This window comes from Lithobates pipiens, unplaced genomic scaffold, assembly GCF_037356315.1.
Source record: "Lithobates pipiens isolate NorthernLeopardFrog02 unplaced genomic scaffold, aLitPip1_a1.2 Scaffold_8, whole genome shotgun sequence".
NCBI lineage: Eukaryota > Metazoa > Chordata > Amphibia > Anura > Ranidae > Lithobates > Lithobates pipiens.
In genome coordinates, this window is record NW_027507903.1 from 203,499,049 (window position 1) to 203,521,906 (window position 22,858).

The window sequence follows — 22,858 nt, forward strand, 5'->3', positions numbered from 1 at the left end:
AAAGTACAGCTTTTTTTTTTTTTTTTAGTTTTGAATAGAGTGAAGAGGGATTAGAACCCCTGTCAGGGTTTTATTGCCTTCTGTGCCCCTGTTAGGGTTCTTCATTCTCTCTTTTTGTCCTACTGCTATCATAAAAAGTGACATTGGAAGATGGCTCATTTGGGGTTGTCACTGGAACAGGAAACAAGGGGGGAATTTTCAGTGGGGACACTAGTTCTGGTGATACTCATTGAGGGATTTCCTCTGACTTTCTGGTTTGTCTATGGGACATGATAGGTTGATCGGGAGGATGTTGTGTTCCTGAGGGTCATTATTCACCCCACCCTGCCCCTGTCTGTCAGCACTGGGGTCCATTTAGCCGAATGAGGGAGAATAGAAATGCTGGAATATATCCGGTATGTGGAAAGGTGTATGTGCTTTGTAATAAATCTCCATGTACACTTGATCCGACTTCACACTCTCCGCACCTAAGTCGCATCAAAGTATTTTAGGCACCTTTTTAAAATTGCAGTGAATTTTAGTTGCGCAGATCTGAATGGGAGCCATTGAAATGAATGGGCTGGAACTTGGCATGTCCAAAGTCGCATAACAAGTCCCACAAGTGTGAATGGAGCCTAAGTCCCCTCTACAGTCAGGTCTCCTTCATTCATGTTATATAACCCTATTGGTTTAGTCTTTACATGTAGAATGGGGTGCTTCGCCTCCTATATCGGGAATTCCTCTGGTCTATAAGATATAAATACATGTTTGACTTTCCACAACCAATATAGACCTCCAGGCCCAGTCCCAGCATTGTCAGGCATGTCATTGTACACAGTGGTGTGTGGAGAAGTCCTGGGAGAAGCCGGGCGGGATTGTAGGGTGAGTTATTCCTAGCAGAGCGCTCCTGGTTATCAAATATCCTGGAGGAACCAACAATAAGAGGCAGGCGTAGTGCGCATGCGCCCGGCGGTCCTTTCCCAGCTCGGACTGTCTGGGCAGCTGAGATCTGTAGAAAACACAAGAGGCTCCGCGAGTCCAGGAAGAGCAGTGCGGGGCCCTCCACTCCTCATGTCACCAATGTGGCCCCTCATCCTCCTCCCCGGGGCCACACGTCACTGCGACCTCAAGTAAGTGCACTTGTCGGCAAGTTTGTGGAGTTGTGTGGAGCTGTCATAGCGGAGGGAGGAATGCGGAGTGTGTTGTGTGCTGTGTAATGAATGAGTGTTCGGTGACACACACAGCTGCATGGACACTAATGGCTGCAGGTCACAGCCCCGGACTGGAGGAAGGAGCACATTCCCAGGACTGAGACTACACAGACAACACAGCACTGACAACACAGCACTGACAGCACAGCACTGACAGCACAGCACTGACAGCGCTGAGACTACACCGACAACACAGCACCGACAGCACAGCACTGACAGCGCTGAGACTACACCGACAGCACAGCACTGACATCACAGAGACTACACCGACAACACAGCACTGACAGCACAGCACTGACAGCACAGCACTGACAGCACAGCACTGACAGCGCTGAGACTACACGGACAACACAGCACCGACAGCACAGCACTGACAGCGCTGAGACTACACCGACAGCACAGCACTGACATCACAGAGACTACACCGACAACACAGCACCGACAGCACAGCACTGACAGCGCTGAGACTACACCGACAGCACAGCACTGACAGCGCTGAGACTACACCGACAGCACAGCACTGACATCACAGAGACTACACCAACAACACAGCACCGACAGCACAGCACTGACAGCACTGAGACTACACCGGCAGCACAGCACTGACAGTGCTGAGACTACACCGACAACACAGCACTGACAGCACTGAGACTACACCGGCAGCACAGCACTGACAGTGCTGAGACTACACCGGCAGCACAGCACTGACAGTGCTGAGACTACACCAACAGCACAGCACTGACAGCGCTGAGACTACACCGACAGCACGGCACTGACAGCACTGAGAGTACACCGACAACACAGCACTGAGACTACACCGACAGCACAGCACTGACAGCACTGAGACTACACAGACAGCACAGCACTGAGAGTACACCGACAGCACGGCACTGACAGCACTGAGAGTACACCGACAACACAGCACCGACAGCACAGCACTGACAGCACTGAGACTACACCGACAGCACAGCACTGACAGCACTGAGACTACACCGACAACACAGCACTGACAGCACTGAGACTACATCAACAACACAGCACTGACAGCACAGCACTGACACTACACCAACAGCACAGCACTGAGATCACAGCACTGAAAACACAGCACTGACAGCACAGCATTGAGATCACAGCACTGACAGCACATTACTGACATCACAGCACTGACAGCACATCACTGACAGCACAGCCCTGAGATCAAAGCACTGAGAGTACACGGACAACACATCACTGAGATTACAGCACTGACAGCACAGCACTGACATCATGTCACTGACAGCACTGAGATCACATCACTGACAGCACAGCACTGAGATCACATCACTGACAACACAGCACTGAGATCACATCACTGAGAGCACAGCACTGAGAGCACAGCACTGACAACACATCACTGACAGCAAAGCACTGAGATCACATCACTGACAGCACAGCACTGAGAGCACAATGCTGACAACACAGCACTAAGAGCACAGCACTGAGATCACATCACTGACAGCACAGCACTGAGATCACATTTCTGACAGCACTGAGAGAACACCAACAACACAGCACTGACAGCACAGCACTGAGATCACATCACTGACAGCATAGCACTGAAAGCACATCACTGAACACGTAGCACTGAGATCACCTCGCTGACAGCATAGCACTAAGAGCACATCACTGACAGCATAGAACTGAGAGCACATCACTGAAAGTATAGCACTGAGAGCACATCACTGGGAGGGCATTCACTGTGCACTGTGTGTGATGTGTGGGAACATGTAGAACTGCAGTGTGGTACTTTGGTACTCTTATGATTTCTGTCACATTGTATCATCAGGCTGCCCTGCCATTGGGCACATTGTTCCTTATCTAGACAAAACTACATCTAATTTCAGCTTTAACTACTTGCTGTCTGGGGGCGATTCAGAACATTTTCACATACAGTACATGTAAAACCAGCTTTTTTTGCTAGAAAATGACTTGGAACCCCCAAACATGATCTATTTTCTGGCAGCAGAGGCCCTGGAGAATAAAATGGTGGCTGCTGCAATTTCTTATGTCACGCAATATTTGAACAGTCGTTTATCAAATTTACAGGAAAAAATATTAAATACATTTTAGTGCACACCAACCCAATATAACACCCACTTCTGTAAAAAGATGGAGGTCAATTCACTAAGGCTCCATTCACTCCACTTCCATTCCCGAATCGCGGTAAAATGCGGAACACGTTTGTGATGCCATTATTTTTTAATGGCACCTCAAATGTGGGGCGATTTTGCTTCGATTATCCACGGGAGTCTGCGCTTCTTCCCGTCCTCCTGTGCTGTCTGCTGGGTCACACACGGGTCCCAGGAGACAGCGGGGACCAGTTAGAATGGGCAGCGTGACTCGCAGCTGCGCAGTAGGGAACCGGGAAGTGAAGCTGCAATGCTTCACTTCCTGATTCCCTCACTGAGAATGGCGGCGGCAGCTGCCGAGAGCTGAGGGATTGATCGGCTTCGGCTGCTGACATCGCTGGGCCCTGGGACAGGTAAGTGTCCATTTATTAAAAACAAGTGTAATTTCATACTGCGCTAAGGCATTAAAAAAGAAATATATAATCATATATTTATAATGACTATCAAGTGAATATAATATAAAATACAAAAGTTTAATGATCCACCACCGATTAGTTAGACCCACATAAAGTGCTGGTAATTCTTCTATACATCAATCGTGACGCTGTAGAAAACATATATGGCTAATGTTTCCAGTGCATCTCCTTCCACCAACTTCTAGGCAAAAGTCCTACTCACCAGACAAAATTGACACCCATCACAGGTAGTCAAAAACAGCAAGACAAATGGATGTCCAAAGAAACGGCAGCTCAGAGTTAGGCACAATCATCAAATGGACATGACATCAAAAAGACAAGAACAGAAGCTCCTCATAGTGCAGTACCATTTAGAAAATTTGTTAAAAATATAAAGGTTGCACTTACATAACCAGAAGATAAAATTGAGTTTTTTAAAATGGCAGTGACGCCACCTGCGTTCCACCAAGTGGCGGAAGTGATGCAGAAGGTATCACGGGACCCAGCGCGTTTTGTCAGCAAAGTCTGACGTCATCAGGGGTCATAGCTTTGAGCCTTACTACCTGCTACTTTGTTGATACACTGATCTTTATTAATATTTTGTTATTGCACTGTATATCATTTTGTTTACATTCCATGGTGCACAGGTAGGAGGGGTTTTTGAGATCCCCTTTTTTCTTTTACTAACTATGAATGTGGTTGTCGTTCAGAGAGTCCATTCTATCCAAAACTGAATGTTCAAAGAAAAAGTTTTTTGAAGTACTTTCAAATGACATTGGTCATGTGATTGAATTCACTAATAAGAATTTTTGTATGCTTGTTCAAAGATCTGCTAGTGTATGGCCAGCTTTGCATTTGCTTGAAAAACAAATAGAAGCTGAACTCCAGCTAACACTTCAGCGGATCTTTATTGCATCTGAACACCACAAACCAAAAACACTATTTAACGGATTCTTAATATTCACAGCAAACTTCTCCATCCAGCCATGTCTACGATTTATTTTTGCTGAGAAATCACTTTGAAAAACATACACTAGCATTCTGGCTGTGGCCATCTTGAGTAAGGGCAGATGATTCATGTGGCATTTACTTCCTGGAATCCATCTGCCCTTAGCTCAGGCAAGCAGGTGTGACTAACAGAGAAAACCCCTCCTCCTCTCCTGAAGACTCTTGGGGTTTATGACATCATTTGTCTACGTCTGGAAACCAGAAAGTAACTGAAGAAATGTAACAAATTGTCCAGTCGTGGAGCGACGTGGCTCCCAAACAAAATTGACGTCCTTTTTTTCCCACAAATAGAGCTTTCTTTTGGTGGTATTTGATCACCCCTGTGGTTTTTATTTTTTGCGCTATAAACAAAAAAAGAGCAACAATTTTGAAAAAAAACACATTATTTTTTACATTTTGCTATAATAAATATCCCCCAAAAATATATAAAAAAACATTTTTTTCCTCAGTTTAAGCCGATACGTATTCTTCTACATATATTTGTCAAAAAAAAATTGCAATAAGCGATTATTGATTGGTTTTTGCAAAAGTTATAGCATTTACAAAATAAGGGATAGTTTTATGGCATTTTTATTAATCATTTTTTTTTACTAGTAATGGCAGCGATCAGCAATTTTTATCATGACTGCAACATTATGGCGGACACATCAGACATTTTTGACACAGTTTTGGGGCCATTGTCATTTATACAGCAATCAGTGCTATACAAATGCACTGATTCCTGCGTAAATGATACTGGCAGTGAAGAGGTTAACCACTAGGCAGTGTAGGGTTTAAGTGAGCCCTGGGGAGTGATTCTAACTGTGGGGGGGGGGCGTGGCTATGTGTGACACGTCACTGATCTCTGCTCCTGATCACAGGGAGCAGAGATCAGTGACACTGTCACTAGGCAGAAAGGGGAGATGCTTGTTTACATTAGCATCTCCCCGTTCTTCCTCTCCATGAGACGATCGTGGGTATCCTCGCAGCGATCGAGTCCGCGGGACCCATGATCGGACTCACGGAAGTCCCGGGCGGCGCACGCGATGGCACGTGGCATATTTAAAGGGATGTACCTATACCCCCTTTTGCGTGTCCGTGCCATTCTGCTGACGTCTATCGGCGTGCACCGGTCGTCATGTGGGTTAAATAGAGTCTTAGATGACACAAAAAGTGGTGAACATGGTAATGTATAGGGAAAGAAAGGGAGCAAAAGAGGGATGGAAGGAGAGAGGGAGAGAGACACTCCGCTCCTGCCTACTACATACAGGTTTCATGCACTTTGTTCTACATGAATTGAAATACTATTCACTCATAACCCACTACTGTTCTGTTGTTCCTCACCTCAATCAGCAGCTCCATCTAGACGGCCAATAATAGATGGGGCACCCATTGGCTAGAATGCAGTGAAGCCCCCCCTGCTGGCTGTTACATCCCTGTCCCATGATCACCTACTCCCGACTCCTAGCCCACCCAGATTACTATGTTGTTGGCGCTGGGTGACGGCGGAGCGGTGCAACTTTTTTCTAGGCGGCATCAGAGACTCCGGGCCAGTACAAAACCAATTTATCGGGATTCTGCTCAGGGTTGCCTCAGCCTGGGACATGAGGCTGAAGTCCGTGAATTTCCCAGAAAAATCGTGACTGTTGCAACTATGCAACAGTTTTTTCTTCTTAAAGGGTTTACATAGTTAACTAAAAGCTGATCATTGTAAGGACCCCTGTCAGTTACTGGCCAGATCACCAAGTGAAAACAAAGGAAAATAGCCTAAGGCCTTGTTTGCACTCGCTTTGCTCTTTGAAGAGCGATCCGCATTGAGATTGCTTCCCAGAGAGCATATGACGGGCAGCAAAGAAGTTTTATATCGCCTCGTCACCGCCTGTTTAAACCTCTGAAATGCTCGATATAGAACACTGCAGCCCTGTGCCTTGTGCATGCTTGCGGGGCAGTTGCAGCATAGCCCCATGGCTTGAATGGGTTATATTCGCCAGGTGATAGTGCCCACAGAAGAAGACAGGAGGGATATTAGCTGCTGTGGTTGTAGAGCATGGCAGCAGCTAAAGGAGGAGCAGATGGGGGACAGTAAAACCCTAGTGTTTAATATCCCCACCGCGAGTGCAAAGGAGCCCTAAAAAAGAAAACATCTAAAGCCCCGTACACACGAGCGGACTTTTCAACATCCAAAGTCTGACGGAATGATTCCGGCAGACTATTCGATCGTGTGTGGGCTGCAACGGACTTTTGATTCGCAAAAGTCTGACAGACTTTAGAAATGGAACATGCTTAAAATTTTTCTGCCAGAACTCCGCCGGACCCAGTTCCTACCGAAAAATTCGCTCGTGTGTGTGCTATTCCGACGGACTAAAACTGACGCTAGGGCAGCTATTGGCTACTGGCTATGAACTTCCTTATTCGAGTCCAGTCGTACGTCATCACATTCGAATCCGTCGGAGTTTGGTGTGATTGTGTGTGGCCAAGTCCGCTCATTCGGAAAGTCCGTCAGAACTCTGTCGAAAGTCTGCCGGACTTAAGTCCTGTCGTGTGTACGCGGCATAAGAATTGTGAACTGCTATTTATTACATGAATACAGTAGCTCTGGACCCCAGGTGGGTGACATGTAGTTTACTAAATTACTATGTATTTATAAAGAAGAGAATGTGTTTCTAAACATTCAATGCCATTTAATCACATGGAGCTGGGTGGGTTGTCTAGCACTCAATGTTTGTGAATGTCACATTCTCTGCTTTATAAATAGACCTGTATGTGTCATAATACAACTGTCAATCTTTATGCCGCGTACACACGATCGGAATTCTCGTCAGAAAATGCTCTGATGGTTTTCTCGATGGAATTCGGCTCAAGCTGTCTTGCCTACACACGGTCACACCAAATTCCGATCATTTAGAATGCGCTGATGTACAACACGTACAACGGGACTAGAAAAAGGAAGTTCAATAGCCAGTAGCCAATAGCTTCCGTCTCGTAGTTGTATCTGAGCATGCGTGATTTTTGGAGTGTCGGAATTGCATACACACGATCGGAATTTCCGATAGCATGCTCTCAATTTTCCTGACGGAAAAACTTTCTATCAATTTTTGGCTGCTGGAAATTCGGACAGTTAAATTCCGATGCAGCATACACACGGTTGCATTTTCCGATGAAAAGCTCTCATCGGTCTTTTTCTGGCCGGAATTCCGTTCATGTGTACGCGGCAATAGAGTCCATTTACACAGGGGCAACACGACTTCCAGCGAGACTTTGGGAGGCAACTTGGACACGACTTGAGTATGAATCACAGCGCGACTTGGGGCAACTTACAACGCAACTTGAAGTTGCCTCCAGGACAGGGGACTTTGCCAGTGGCCAATCACATAATAATCAGCTCTGTGGGAGGGAGGGGTTTGCCTAGAAAACTATTTTTACTTCCTGGAAAGTTGCTTCAGTTAAGACAGGGGAACCAACTTGGAGGCAGCTTCCATTGAAATCAATGGGTACCAGTCGCCTAGAAGCCGGATTGAAGTAGTACATGAACCTTTTCTGAAGTCAGAGCGACTTCAGTAGTGTGCATTAAGACGGCTCTCATTCACTTACATTGATTTTATCATGTCGCGCGACTAGGGGCAACTTGGAGCGACTTCAAGTTGGATCCAAAGTTGCCCCTGTGTGAATGGACTCTCATTGTCATGTGTTATTGTCAATCAGTGTTCATTTTTTGCATCTCAGGCTGTATTTACACCTGGGTATGAGTGTTTACAGGTGATTTTGGATCATTTTTGCACGTTTTTGGAAAGCTAGTTACTAGGAGGAGGGGATGGTTTTTTAGGCTTGAAAAACACTCATTTTCAGCATGTTTCGTTCCCTCCCATTGAAGTCTATGGGACCAGAAACACCCCATTCTGTTTTAAAAGTATCTCGTACCTTTTTGAGCTTCAGGCATTGAGCTACAGCAACCTGAGCTCTTAGCCCCTGTACACACGGTCGGAGATTTCGACAACCAAATCCGTCGGATTTTGTCCGTTGGATCTTGTCCGAAACTGTTGCATACACACGGTCGGACTAAGTTGTCGAAAATCTGATTAGTCAGAACGTGATGACGTAATTTCGTTATGATGGGACTACATTCAGGCTAGTAGCCAATAGCTTTGATGTAGGAATTTGATCTGAGCATGCGTGGCACTTGGTCCGATCAAAATTCTCTACACATGATCGGAGTATGTCCGACCGGTCCAGTTGGTCGGGAAATATTTCCAACAAGTTGGAAAATTGGGTCAGACGGAATCAGTCCGATGCATACCACACACAGTCGGATTATCCGACAACACGGTCCGATAGGACACATTCCGACGGATTCTCCGACCGTGTGTACAGGGGCTTAAATGTGAGCAAGCACAATTTAAAAGTGTGGATTGTTGAATGTGGTGGACTTTGAGGTTTGAGAGGTCAGTGATGCTAATTTCCTCTAGGTTTTTTCAGCTACTTCCGAGCTAAATGTACTCACTCCATATTCACCTCTTGGTCCGATCTGGCTTCCTGATAGTAACAATGTTGCACTTTGCCTGTTTTATGTGTCAGTGGCGTAACTAGAACCTTCAGGGCCCCGGTGCAAGAAACTATAAAGTGGCCCCTGACCGGGGCCTTTACTCCCATCATGTAACCCTTTATTATGGTAAACTAACTAGCTAACATCTTATCGCTGGGAATTTGTCGCAAAAGAATATATGCACTTTGGATTTTCTATACTGAATAACTGCACTGAACTTTTTTGCATTTTTCACTTGATCATTGGATTTGCACTTTATATATTGAACTGCACTTTATATACTGGATTGAATTGCACTTTATATACTGGATTGCACTTTACTTATTGGATGACATTGGATGCACTTAATTAAGGATTACTTTATGGTTATTTTTGAAGAATTATTTGCACGTGGATAGTATTATTTATTTTTTATTTTCCATTATTCCCATGATATCCACCACCTATATCAACTTAACTAGATAGGCTTGCGATCACTTAAAATAATTTACGTTTCGTATATATGTTTTAACCCTTTATTATGGTCCTGCAGTGGGCCACCTTTTTGTCATCTTGGTGTCCCCTAACAGCAGCTGAATGGCAGAGCCCAGTTGCAAGTGTGACCTTTGCGACCCTAGTAGTTCTGGTGTCTGTATTTTTTTTTTTTACCATTCTATTTTATGATTTATTATGATTTTTTTTTTAAAAAATCATCATTTTTTACATTGGGAGCTTTGGTTAAATATCAGGGGTCTAAACAAACCCCTGATGTCTCACTTTTGAGACAGAGAAAGGGACTAAGGACATATTCATCAGTCACTTTCCCTGCAGCCACAGCTTTACAGAATGAATGAACAGGAATAGCTCTGTACAGCGCTTCCTGTTCATTCACAAAGTGAGGCATAGTAAACTGTTTACTATGCCTCACTTTGTGAATGAACAGGAAGCGCTGTACAGATCTATTCCTGTTCATTCATTCTGTAAAGCTGTGGCTGCAGGGAAAGTGACTGATGAATATGTCCTTAGCCCCACCTACGAATAAATGCTCCCTATTCTGACATATTCCCCAAGAGTAGGGGGGCAGGGAAGCACACAGCGGTCTGGGGCAGCAGAACATGGATAGGGAGGTGGCAGGAGTGGCATTTGGAGTACCTAATGCCCTCCATTTCCCTCCAACAGCCACTGAATGTCTTCAGGAGGGAGAAGAATAGAAGTGGTCATTCAGCAGCTACATGGAGGGATCAGTTCCTCTACATACTGCGACCCCCTTATCCAGGCGTACAGGGGGGCGACACGGGCATGGGGCCAAGTCGCAAAAAAAGCCAACAAATGTTTATCAACATTCCTCAGCGCTGAGAGATAGAGAAAAGTATCTTTTAGTTCTTTTAGAGATCTTGAACTTCTATCTGTAGATGCATGCGATCTGATTCCTGCACCATTTCACAGTTCCCACTGTGATCTGCGAACCGATCTGGGGGTGTCGTTAACTTTACATTGACACCCCCAGTGGTTCACAGATCTCAGTGTGAACCACTGTGCGATTCAGGTGTAATGCAGGAACCCTGAGAACCCAGTGCGCACCAGTGTGAACCAAGCCTAGAAGATTTTAATGTTTGGGTCTAGATCTACTGTATTAATGTATCAACAGTGTAATCAATAGTTTCCGTGAAAGGAATTGTGTATTTTCTGTTACCTGTACTTTATGTATAACTAAATTAACCAAGCTGGATTGCAGAGTAGTTATTTCAAGATCATAAATATTGCAGGATTCTGACAAGCCTATTGACTTGCCATGATAGTGGTGTTTATCTGGAGTTGTGTTATCTACACGGTTTCCTCTTTCCTCTACACTCATTTTATAAGTGAGCACTCCAGACGTGCTGCCGGCTAGGGATTGTTGTAGCGAGGAATAAAGCTGGCCATACACTAGTAGAATGTTGTTCCAAATGTTTTAAGATTGTTTGTTCAATTTCCAAATTAATATTAGGATCCAATCATTTATTTATTGTTGTGAAGGAGCAGAATGAAAAATCTTTCTTTGAATGAGCAAATTTCTAATGCCGCGTACACACGATCAGACTATCCAGCGGTCCGGACGCGAACGGAGGTCCCCCGGACTTTCCAAACGAGCGGACCTGCCCACACACGACTGGACTTTTCCCGGCAGACTAGGCCCGGTGGACAACCCGCTGGACTTATGAAATTAATGGACTTGCCCACACACGGAGAAAAGTCCATTCATTTTGAAATTGACTCCAGGTAGATGGAACTAGCGAAGGAAGTCAATGTCGCCACCTCCATCGGCGAGATTGACACGTCGCTAGCCCCGTATCCTGGTATGGATTTAAAGGGGAACCCCTACGCTGAAAAAACAGCGTGGGGGTCCCCTAAAGGTCCATATCAGACCCTTATCCGAGCACGCAGCCCGGCCGGTCAGGAAAGGGGGTGGGGACGAGCAAGCGCCCCCCCCCCCCATCCTGAGCCATAACAGATCTCATGCCCTCAACATGGGGGGTGCTTTGGGGAAGGGGGGCCCTGCAACCCCCCACCCCAAAGCACCTTGTCCCCATGTTGATGAGGACAAGGGCCTCTTCCTGACAACCCTGGCCATTGGTTGTCGGGGTCTGCGGGCGGGGAGCTTATCGGAATCCAGGAGCCCCCTTTAGTAAGGGGGCCCCCAGATTCCGGCCCCCCCACCCTATGTGAATAAGTACCCCTACCCAATGACCTGGGGAAAAAGTGTACATAAAAAAAAACACAACACAGGTTTTTAAAGTACTTTATTAGACAGCTCCGGGGGTCTTCTTCTGTCTTCAGGGGTCTTCTCACCAGGCTCTTTTGCTAGCTCTTTTACTAGCGGAGGAGCCCGGCTTTCTTCTTCATCGTCGCCGCTGTCCAGGGGTCTTCTTCCGACTTCGGGGGTCTTCTTCCCACTTCGGGGGTCTTGTCCCACTCTTCGGTTCTTCTTGCCAGGCCTCCGCTTTCTTCTTCCAGCGCTTTTACTAGCATTGGCCCGGTCTTCTGTTGCTATCAACGCCACCTTCTTTTCCTTCTTCTCTTCTTCTTCCTTCCGTTGTTGACACAACGCTCTCTCTGGTCGCGATGAGAGGGACGCATTGTGCGGCGACTTATATAGGGATAAGGGGACACCGGGTGTTGCCACATGGTGACCCCACCCCTTATGATGTCACAGTCCCGGAGGATGCTGGGACCGTGACATCATAAGGGGCGGGGTCACAATGTGACATCACCCGGTTTCAAAACAGTGTATGAGGTTTTTTTTCCAAAATCAAATGTTAAAGAGAAACAACATTTTCAAAGTACTTTCGAATGACATTCGTCAGGTCTTCGAGTGTACTGAGAAGTTTCATCCGAATGTTCATTTGAAAGTCTACTAGTGTATTACCAGCCTATGTTTGCCTTGTGTACTATTTCATGTGTTTCTTTATGTGCACTGTAAGTCACAATGTATAGTATAGTAGGTGCACTGTAAGCCACAATGTATAGTATAGTAGGTGCACTGTAAGCCACAATGTATAGTATAGTAGGTGTACTGTAAGCTACAATGTATAGTATAGTAGGTGCACTGTAAACCACAATGTATAGTATAGTAGGTGCACTGTAAACCACAATGTATATTATGTGTACTTTAAGCCACAATGTATAGTATAGTATGTGCACTGTAAGCCACAATGTATAGTATGTGCACTGTAAACCACAATATATAGTATAGTATGCACGCTGTAAACCACAATATATAGTATAGTATGTGCACTGTAAACCACAATATATAGTATAGTATGCACGCTGTAAACCACAATATATAGTATAGTATGTGCACTGTAAACCACAATGTATAGTATAGTATTTGCACTGTAAACCACAATATATAGTATAGTATGTGCACTGTAAACCACAATGTATAGTATAGTATTTGCACTGTAAACCACAATATATAGTATAGTATGGTATAGTATGTGCACTGTAAACCACAGTGTTTGTCAATAACAAGGTTTTCATGGATGTTTATTTTTAAATGCTTAGTACTTGTTTATAAATACTCTGTTCTTAACCACTTCAGCAACAGAAGATTTTATTCTCTCCATGACCAGGCATTTTTTTGCTATTTAGCACTGCACTACTTTAACTGGTAATTTCCAGGTTGTGTCAGCGCTGTTCCCAAAGGAAATTGATATCATTTTGTTCACACAAATATAGCTTTCTTTTGGTGGTATTTGATTACCACTGGGTTTTTAATTATTTTATTTTAGATGAAAAAATACCTACAATTTTGAAAATAATATATTTTTATATTTTTTTCCTTTTTGCTATAATACATATCCAATAAAAAAATGAATTTCTTCATAAATTTTATCAAAAAAAATCTCAATAAGTATTTTAACCACTTTCAGACCGGACCATTTTGCTGGTAAATGACCAGAGGTCTTTTTACACTTTGGCACTGCGCTGCTTTAACTGGTAATTGCGCCGTCATGCAATGTTGTCCCCAAACGTAATTTGCGTCCTTTTCTTCCCACAAATAGAGCTTTCTTTTAAAGGTATTTGACTGACTCTGCGATTTTTATTTTTTGCGATATAAACGTAAAAAGACCGCAAATTTTGAAAAAAAATGATATTTTCTACTTTTTGTTATTAGAAAAATCCAATAAACTCAATTTTAGTCATACATTTAGGCCAAAATGTATTCAGCCACATGTCTTTGGTAAAAAAAAAGTCAATAACTGTATATTTATTGGTTTGCGCAAAAGTTGTCACATCTACAAACTAAGGTACGTTTTCTGGAATTTACGCAGCTTTTAGTTTACGACTGCCTATCTCATTTCTTGAGGTGCTAAAATGGCAGGGCAATACAAAACCCCCCCAAATGACCCCATTTTGGAAAGTAGACCCCCTAAGGAAATTGATAAGTTATTGAGCCCATTGAATATTTTATTTTTTTGCCTCAAGCGATTGAATAATGACAAAAAAAAATATTTTTTTTTTTTTTACACAAAGTTGTCATTAAATGATATATTGCTCACACATGCTATGGGCATATGTGAAATGACACCCCAAAATAAATTCTGCTGCTTCTCCTGAGTACGGGGATACCACATATGTGGTACTTTTTGGGAGCCTAGCCGCGTACAGGGCCCCGAAAACCAAGCACCGCCTTCAGGCTTTCTAAGGGCGTAAATTTTTGATTTCACTTCTCACTACCTATTACAGTTTTGAAGGCCATAAAATGCCAAGATGGCACAAAACCCCCACAAATGACCCCATTTTAGAAAGTAGACACCCCAAGCTATTGGCTGAGAGGCATGTTGAGTCCATGGAATATTTTATATTTTGCCACAAGTTGCGGGAAAATTACAAACTTTTTTTTTTTTTTTTTCACAAAGTTGTCACTAAATGATATATTGCTCACACATGCTATAGGCATATGTGAAATGACACCCCAAAATAAATTCTGCTGCTTCTCCTGAGTATGGGGATACCACATATGTGGGACTTTTTGGGAGCCTAGCCGCGTACGGGGCCCCGAAATCCAAGCACCGCCTTCAGGCTTTCTAAGGGCGTTACAGTTTTGAAGGCCATAAAATGCCAAGATGGCACAAACCCCCCCCAAATGACCCCATTTTGGAAAGTAGACACCCCTAAATTTACGGGTACACTAGTGAGACTAGGTAATAAATGGCAGGTGCCCTGAAACTATAAAAAAATAACTAACCAACCAGCGTCACCTGTAACAGTTATATGGTGATCACTGGTGAAAGGGTTAACTAGGGGGCAATCAGGGGGCTTTATGCGGTAGTATATGGGGGTCCCTGGCGCTATAAAAAGCTGCGGCGAACCTAAATACCTACCTGCCTAACTAGCGTCACCTGTGACACTAATACAGCGATCAGAAAAACGATCGCTTATTAGGCTGGGTTCACACTGGAGCGATGCGGGAACGCCACGAATCCGCGGCGGGTTCCCGCATCGCATGCCTCCCGGCGGCAGTTCACACTGCCCTATGCGAACTGCTGGGAGTGTCAGTGAAATGTTAATGACACCCCCAGATCAGTTCGCATATCGCAGTGCGATCTGCAAACTCGGATCGCATGGTGTTAACACCCATGCGATCCGATTCTGCTGCGGACCAAAAAAAGGGTCCCGTGCGAATTTGCGACGGGTGCGGCGAATGGCTGAACTCGAATCGCAGAGATCGGATGTGATTTGCACTGCAGTGCGGTGCGAATCACATCCGTTCTCATAAACCGCTGCAATGTGAACCCAGCCTTAGTGACACTGGCGACGGGGGGTGATCACGGGGTTAAACCTTTATTGGGGGGGGTTAGGGGGGTACATTAGAACTAAAGGGGGCTAACCCTAACTGCCCTAACAGTTATTACAGTCACAAATGACACCAATGCAAAAAAAAAAAATGCATTGGTGTCACTGTGACTGGGGGGGCAGGGGTAATTGGGGGGGTGATCGGGGGGTAAAGGGGGGGTGTGAGTGTGCCTGGCATGTTCTACTGTGAAGTGTCGTGTTGGTGCAACTCACCGATCCTCTCTCCTCGGTGCCGGAACGAAAAATACCGACACGAGGAGAGATTACATCACTTCCTCTGCCTGTGTTTACATTACAGGAGAGGAAGTGATGTCACGAAGGATTTCCATTAGTCGGGAGCGATCGCGAGGGGGTGGCCATGAATGAATAGCCGCCCCCTCATCCCGGATCGCTCCCGAACGAATACCGACCGCCGCAGGCACGGGGGGGGGGGGGGGGGGGGCGATCGGGCCCCCCACCCGCGGGAAGGCAGGGACTTATATATACGCCCATATGCCTGCCCGTGCCATTCTGTCGACGTATATCGTCGTGCGGCGGTCGGCAAGTAGTTACGTTTGCGTGAATGTGATAGCGTCTGCAAACTATGGTGTATATATATTGGAATTTTTTCTTTCTTTTTTAATATACTAGTAATGGCAGCGATTAGTGACTTATAATTGGACTGCGATAGTGCAGCAGGAAATCTGACACTAACCGACACTGGGGGAAACTGACACTGACATCACCAGTGACACTTATACAGTTATCAGTGATAATACTATACACCGTCATTGTACTGATGACACTGGCTGGAAAGGGGTTAACATCTAGGGCAGTGATGGTGAACCTTGGCACCCCGGATGTTTTGGAACTACATTTCTCATGATGCTCATGCACTCTGCAGTGTAGTTGAGTATCATGGGAAATGTAGTTCCAAAACATCTGGGGTGCCAATATTTGCCATAACTGATCTAGGGCAATCAAGGGGTCAAATGTGTGCCTAACTATGTGTAATGTGTGTGTGTTATGTGCTGATTTTACTAACAGATCTTAATATTGATATTAAAGCGGAGGTCCACACTAAAGTGGACCTTCCGCTCATTGGAATCCTCCCCCCCTCCGGCGCCACAATTGGCACCTTTCAGGGGGGAGGGGGGTGCAGGTACCTGTACAGTACAGGTATCTGCACCCACTTCCTGGATCGCTCTCTGCGGAAAGGGGCGTAGATTACGCCCCTTTCCGAAAGTCCCCCACTGCCTGCTGGGAAACACACAGATCCCAGAGGCAGCGGGTCCATCCTCATTGCGCAGCGCGACTCGCGCATGCGCAGTAGGGAACCGGGGAAATGAAGCCGAAAGGCTCCACTTCCTGATTCCCATACCCAAGATGGCGGCGGCAGCACCCGAGAGACGATTGAGAGATCGGCTTCGGGTGCCGACATCGCAGGCGCGCTGGACAGGTAAGTGTCACTATTTTAAAAGTCAGCAGCTGCAGTATTTGTAGCTGCTGGCTTTTAAAAAAAAAAAAACGCGCACTCCCGGCGGACTCCTGCTTTAAAGGCAATTTTGTTCTTTTTTTTAAAATACCAACATGTTATACTTACCTGCTCTATGCAGTGGATTTGCACAGAGCATCCCAGATCCTCCTCTTCTCAGGTCCTCTGCCGATGCTCCTGTTCCCTCCCTCCTGCCGAGTGCCCCCCAGAGCAAGCAGCTCGCAGTTTGCTCCCGAGCCGCTGGTCTGCGTGTCCACTCACACACAGACCGCATCTTGGCTTTGCCCCCTCTCTCTCTTCATTGTCTTTCTGGCTGTGATTGACAGCAGTGGGAGCCAATGGCTGCCACTGATGTCTTAGCCAATGAGGAGGAGGGAGGCCCAGGAGTCTCTAGGATACATTGTTGGAACATGATGGGACCTTGGTAAGTATTTTGAAAAAAAATAAGATTTTTTTACTTTTTGCTATAATAAATATCCCCCCCCCCCCAAAAAAAAAAAAAATAGTTTCTTCATCAGTTTAGGCCATTATATATTCTTCTACATATTTTTGGTAAAAAAAACAAAAAAAAAAACCGCAATAAGCGTATAGTGATTGGTTTGCGCAAAAGTTATAGCGTCTACAATAGGGAATAGATTTATGGCATTTTTTTTATTTTTATTTTTTACTAGTAATGGCTGTGGTCAGCAATTTTTAGCAGTACTGCGACATTGTGGTGGACAGATCAGACACTTTTGACATGTGTTTTATTACCATTCACATTAACACAGCGATCAGTGCTATAAAAATGTACTGATTACTGTGTAAATGTCACTGGCAGGGAAGGGGTTAACACTAGTGGTGATCAAGGGGTTAAATGTGTTCTTTGGGAGGTGTTTCTAACTGTGGGGGGAGTGTACTGACTGGGAGTAGAGAGAGATCGCTGTTCCTAATCACTAGGAACAGCCGATCACTCTCTACTCCCCTGACAGAAAAGGGATCTGTTTGTTTACATTGACAGATCCACATTCTGCCTCTCTGTGGAGTGATTGCGGGTGGCCGGCGGACATTGCGGCCTGCAGCCACACCCATCAGCTCCCCCCACCGTGCAGTGGGCGCACACCTGCTATAGCTGTTTAAAGGGCTGAAGTACAGCTACTGCAATTCGAGGGAACGAGCCGACCTGACACAGTATAATGACAGCGGCTGGTTGGCAAGCGGTTAAAACTGAATTTCCTGAACCTAAAGCCTGACTCAAGACAAAAATTGAACGTCCCAGTTATCTCTACGAGCCAAGCTAATATTCTGACCTTGGGTCCAGACATTTTTCCTGCTCTTTATCTTCTTGGACGCTGGTCCTCTTATCACTTCCATAAGTTCTCTTGCTTCTGGAGCCTATGAGAGAGGAGCGGGCTCCTGAAAGTGTCGCTTCCACCAATAGGAGATGTCCACATCATGCAGGCACAAGTCAGGCAAGAATGGTAAATACAGGAAGACCGAAGGATTGGGATGGGTTTTTTTTTTTTTCATACCAGCAATCAGGAGTTGGCTACAAAAGGGGACCTTCACTTCAGAATACCCCTTTGCCCCATTGTATTTCTTTTTCTTCCCTAACACGGATTCTCATTCACTTGTACTATACAGTATAAGTTCATCATCTTCCTCCTCCAACAAATTAAAACATTTTTTAGGAGGGGGTACCTTTTTTTGAAGAGCACAGCTAATGCTTACACCTTTCTCATCTAGGCTAGAATGATATTCCTGCCCAAAACCTGGGATGCTCACATCACTCATTCCAGGAGGTCCTAGACTATGGAGAACACCCTGCACATGTGCAGTGGAGCATCTTCAGGTGACCCAGATCACTTTCTGATGATGTCAGAGAGGAAGAACCGGGCGTGCAGCAGCTTTTGGCGGATCACAGTAGGACAGTGCTGGATTTGCTGGGCAGGAGAGTATTCTATTGTAAATAAACCCAGTGGATAAGGTAAAGAGGGGGCTAAGATCCACATTAACCCCTGAGGAATAGAAGTTTATATCTTAAAAAGCAATATATTTATTTTTAGTTTTTTGCTTTTATTTACTGTTTACATATTTAACGATCCAGCCCACCCCCACCTTCTTTCTCGCCTAAGTCAGCTCGCTCCTGCAACCTGCTGGGATTCTACATAAGATATCCCAAAGGAGGAATACAGCTCTGAAGGAGGAAAGACCCAGCAACACGTCATGGGGGGGGGGGGGGTTGGCTGCAAAAACCCTTCAGTGACAGCCAGCTCCTGTTGACGTTGGAGAAGAGGAGGGGGCAGGGCACCTGGTATGCAGCATGGAACGGCGGATCACAACAGATCAACACTGGATTCGCCGGGTGTGTAAGTATATTTATTGAGGATAACTCAGCATTATTAGTTTAAATAGAAAAAGAAAGCGGGGGGCAAAGTTCCTTTTTAAAAATAATAACTCATAAGGCCAGAACATGTACAGCCTAATTGTAGACAATGTGATAATCAGAGGCTGCTAAGTGTGCAATCATTATACTGATTACTTTGGAAATTAGCCTATTATACATGTACGTTCATTATTTCATATTCTTTAAGCATCTATTACTAGGTAATGTTTTTGCTAGTCCAGACTAACATTAGGAGCATATGGTGGATGTGTTCTGTTTTAGACAATTACCGTATCTTGTTTTCTTTTTTTTTTTTTTTTTTTTTTTTTAGCTGTCACCTGTTGTGTGCAATGAACCACTAAATAAATACAATCCTATTTTTCTGCTGAGTTGGTGGATGCCAGGATTAATGTTATAATATTATATAAGTGTCACTCTGGGTGCAGACGCGAGTTGAATAATTGTCTGCAGGATCCTGGCGCAGAGCAAAGTGGTCTGATATCAGGTGGGCTCTATGCTGTACTCTACAAAAATGTTAAGTGTTTGAATAATAATAAAAAAAAACTTCCGAACTGCTGATATTCCATTGCTGATTAGTTGGCAATAGCAGCATGAATAATAACAGTAAAAGCAGTTTCTGCTGCATTTCTGATTCACTTTAAGTGCATTGGCTGAACCACCTGCCGTAGCCTCTTGCTTGTATTCGTTTCTAACAGAGCCAACAAATTCCAAAATAACATTATCTACCTCATACCAAATTAGGCCGATGTTAAAGCTAAACTCCTGAATAGACAAATATTGTCTAAATGCAAGAAGCATACATATTTTTATGTGAATTTAAGCCTAGGTGCACACTAATGCTGCTGCATAATCATGTGTTTTCAGTGCATTTTTGCACATTTTTTTACACCCGTTTTTGAATTGTTTTTATGCTTCATGCATTTTTTGAAGGCAGAAGAGATTGGTTGTTAAGCACAACATTTTGCCAAAAAAAGCACCAAGAACATGCCTAAACAGCATATACATGCATTTTTCATGTGCTTCCATTGAAGTCGCACTATGCTGCACCAAAAGAAGCACTTCAACAGTCACATTGTACCATAGAGAATAATACAGTATGATTTCCATTGTTATGCATTGCAGCACAATGGTAGATGCAGCAGAACTCACACTATTGTGAACAGGGCTTAAAGTAGAACTATAGGCAACAGAAAGGGAGGGCTACAACCCCTGTCAGATTTTTTGCCATCTGTGGCCCATTGGGGAGATTTACCATCACTTCCTGTCTTTTAGCCAAAACAGGAAGTGAGGGGAAATCTGTGCAAATTAAAGCAGTATTAAACCCAAAAGCAAACATTTTATTATCTATTAGATAAACATTTTTTAAATATCTTTTAGACCCCAGATCTCTCCACTACGCTCAAAAGCACCTGATCAAACCAAGTTTGGTTTGATCAGATGCATTACAAGCTGTTAATGGCTTGTAAACAACAACCCAAACTCGAAAGTGATGAAATCCTCTTCTAGCAAGTGGACAGAGTGGTTGCAGCGGTCCCGTGCTCCCCGATAGCACTGGAGAGCCTGGGGATGGCAGCGGGAGGGGGAGAGGCCTCCTTACACGCCCTGTAGAAGTGATTGGGTGGCTGGGCCAAGCATGTCTCCAGACCTAAACCCTATTGAGCATCTGTGAGGCATCCTCAAATGGGAGGTGGAGGAGTGCAAGGTCTCTAACATCCACCAGCTCCGTGATATTGTCATGGAGGAGTGGAAGAGGACTAAAGTGGCAACCTGTGAAGCTCTGGTGAACTCCATGTCCAAGAGGGTTTAGGCAGTGCTGGAAAATAATGGAGGCCACACAAAATATTGACACTTTGGACCCATTTTAGAAACTTTCTCTTAGGGGTGTACTCACTTTTGTTGCCAGCAGTTTAGACATTAATGGCTGTGTGTTGAGTTATTTTTAGAAATGTACACTGTTATACAAGCTGTACACTCACTACTTTACATTGTAGCAAAGTGTCATTTCTTCAGTGTTGTCACATGAAAAGATAGAATAAAATATTTACAAAAATGTGAGGGGTGTACTCACTTTTGTGAGATGCTGTGTACATAATTGATTGTAAAAAAAAAAAAATTGTGTTCAAAATCAATCAAATATAAAGTGCAAATAGCAAAAGATAAATACAGTATATATACAATATATCTAGAAATAAATATAAAGGGGTCACAACTATATTTATAGTAAATCCTTGTAGTGCTCAATAAAAAGTGCTTAGTGTCTATTTTTCTTTAAATATTCAACTTGTGTGACACACAAAATAGAGTTCTCAGTTGTGTCTTTTAACTTTTAAACATGCTCCATGTGGTGCAACGCATCAGCGATTTTTGGTCTATTTTTCTCCTTTGTTGCTGTGACTTGTGTGATGTGAAGTTTTTACTTGAGAAAATAAACGCACAATTCACTTTTTATTCAATCCGGAGTGCGGCTGTCCAGAGTGTTTCCATTCCTTATTCATGCTCCATGCCGTGCATCTCCCCTTTTCACCTTACTCATCAGAACAATATGGCCTCTTATTCTTAAAAGCAGGTCATACGCACTTTTGGATGAATGCCTATCCACTCTGGGCTCATTTAGGATCTCTCTATGGATGGTTGTTCTCCACTTGCAGGCATATAAGCGAGTAGAGGAGAGACCCAAGACAGTCTCTAACAGTTTTTTTTTTTATGAAAAAGTTAAGAGCAGTTAAAAATATACTTTCAAAGTAAATGAATATGCACCTCTTCATTCCATAGACTGAATACTAAGAGAGCGGAAGTGACCCAATAAGCCCCCTCCAGCGCGTTTTGTCACGCTGCCTCTCCTGGTGATGTCAGGCACCCACTCTTGGATGTTTTCTTACTGTTTTCATTGGACTGTATGTACATGGATTCTCAACTCTGGGTTCCTCCTCTGTTTCTAAAGGGGTGTCCCTGTTCTGTGGAGTGCTGCTGAACCGGAGCCAGTGTGGTCAGTGATAATTTCAGTGATCCATTGAAAATCTGTTTATTAATTTCAGTTATCTATTGAAAATCTGTGTTGTAATTTCAGTGATCCATTGAAAATCTGTATCCAGCACCCAGTTTAACTTTTGTTTGATCTAAGGCTACCCTGTCCACAGAGTGAGAGCGCTGCTATGCCATTTCACTGCAGAGCAAACAACATTTCCACACTGTTAAGAGCACCAGAAAATGAACAGATCTACTGGCAGAATCAATGGGTTATCAAACTATGGGATTGATTTACTAAATCTGGAGAGTGCAATATCTGGTGCAGCTGTGCATGGTAGCCAATCAGCTCCTAACTTCAGCTTGTTCAACTAAGCTTTGACAATAAAACCTGGAAGCTGATTGGTTTCTATGCACAGCTGCACAAGATTTTTTA

General features: G+C 44.3%; 1 protein-coding gene across 1 annotated transcript in view; it reads left to right on the forward strand.

Moving 5' to 3' along the window:
- Nucleotides 1-943: 943 nt before the first annotated feature.
- Nucleotides 944-22,858, forward strand: part of TSPAN12 (tetraspanin 12) — a 233,255-nt gene continuing 211,340 nt past the window's right edge. The window contains exon 1 of the mRNA XM_077472868.1: nucleotides 944-1,109. The gene's annotated coding sequence lies outside the window, so the exon portion shown is untranslated. The remainder of the gene's footprint in view (nucleotides 1,110-22,858) is intronic.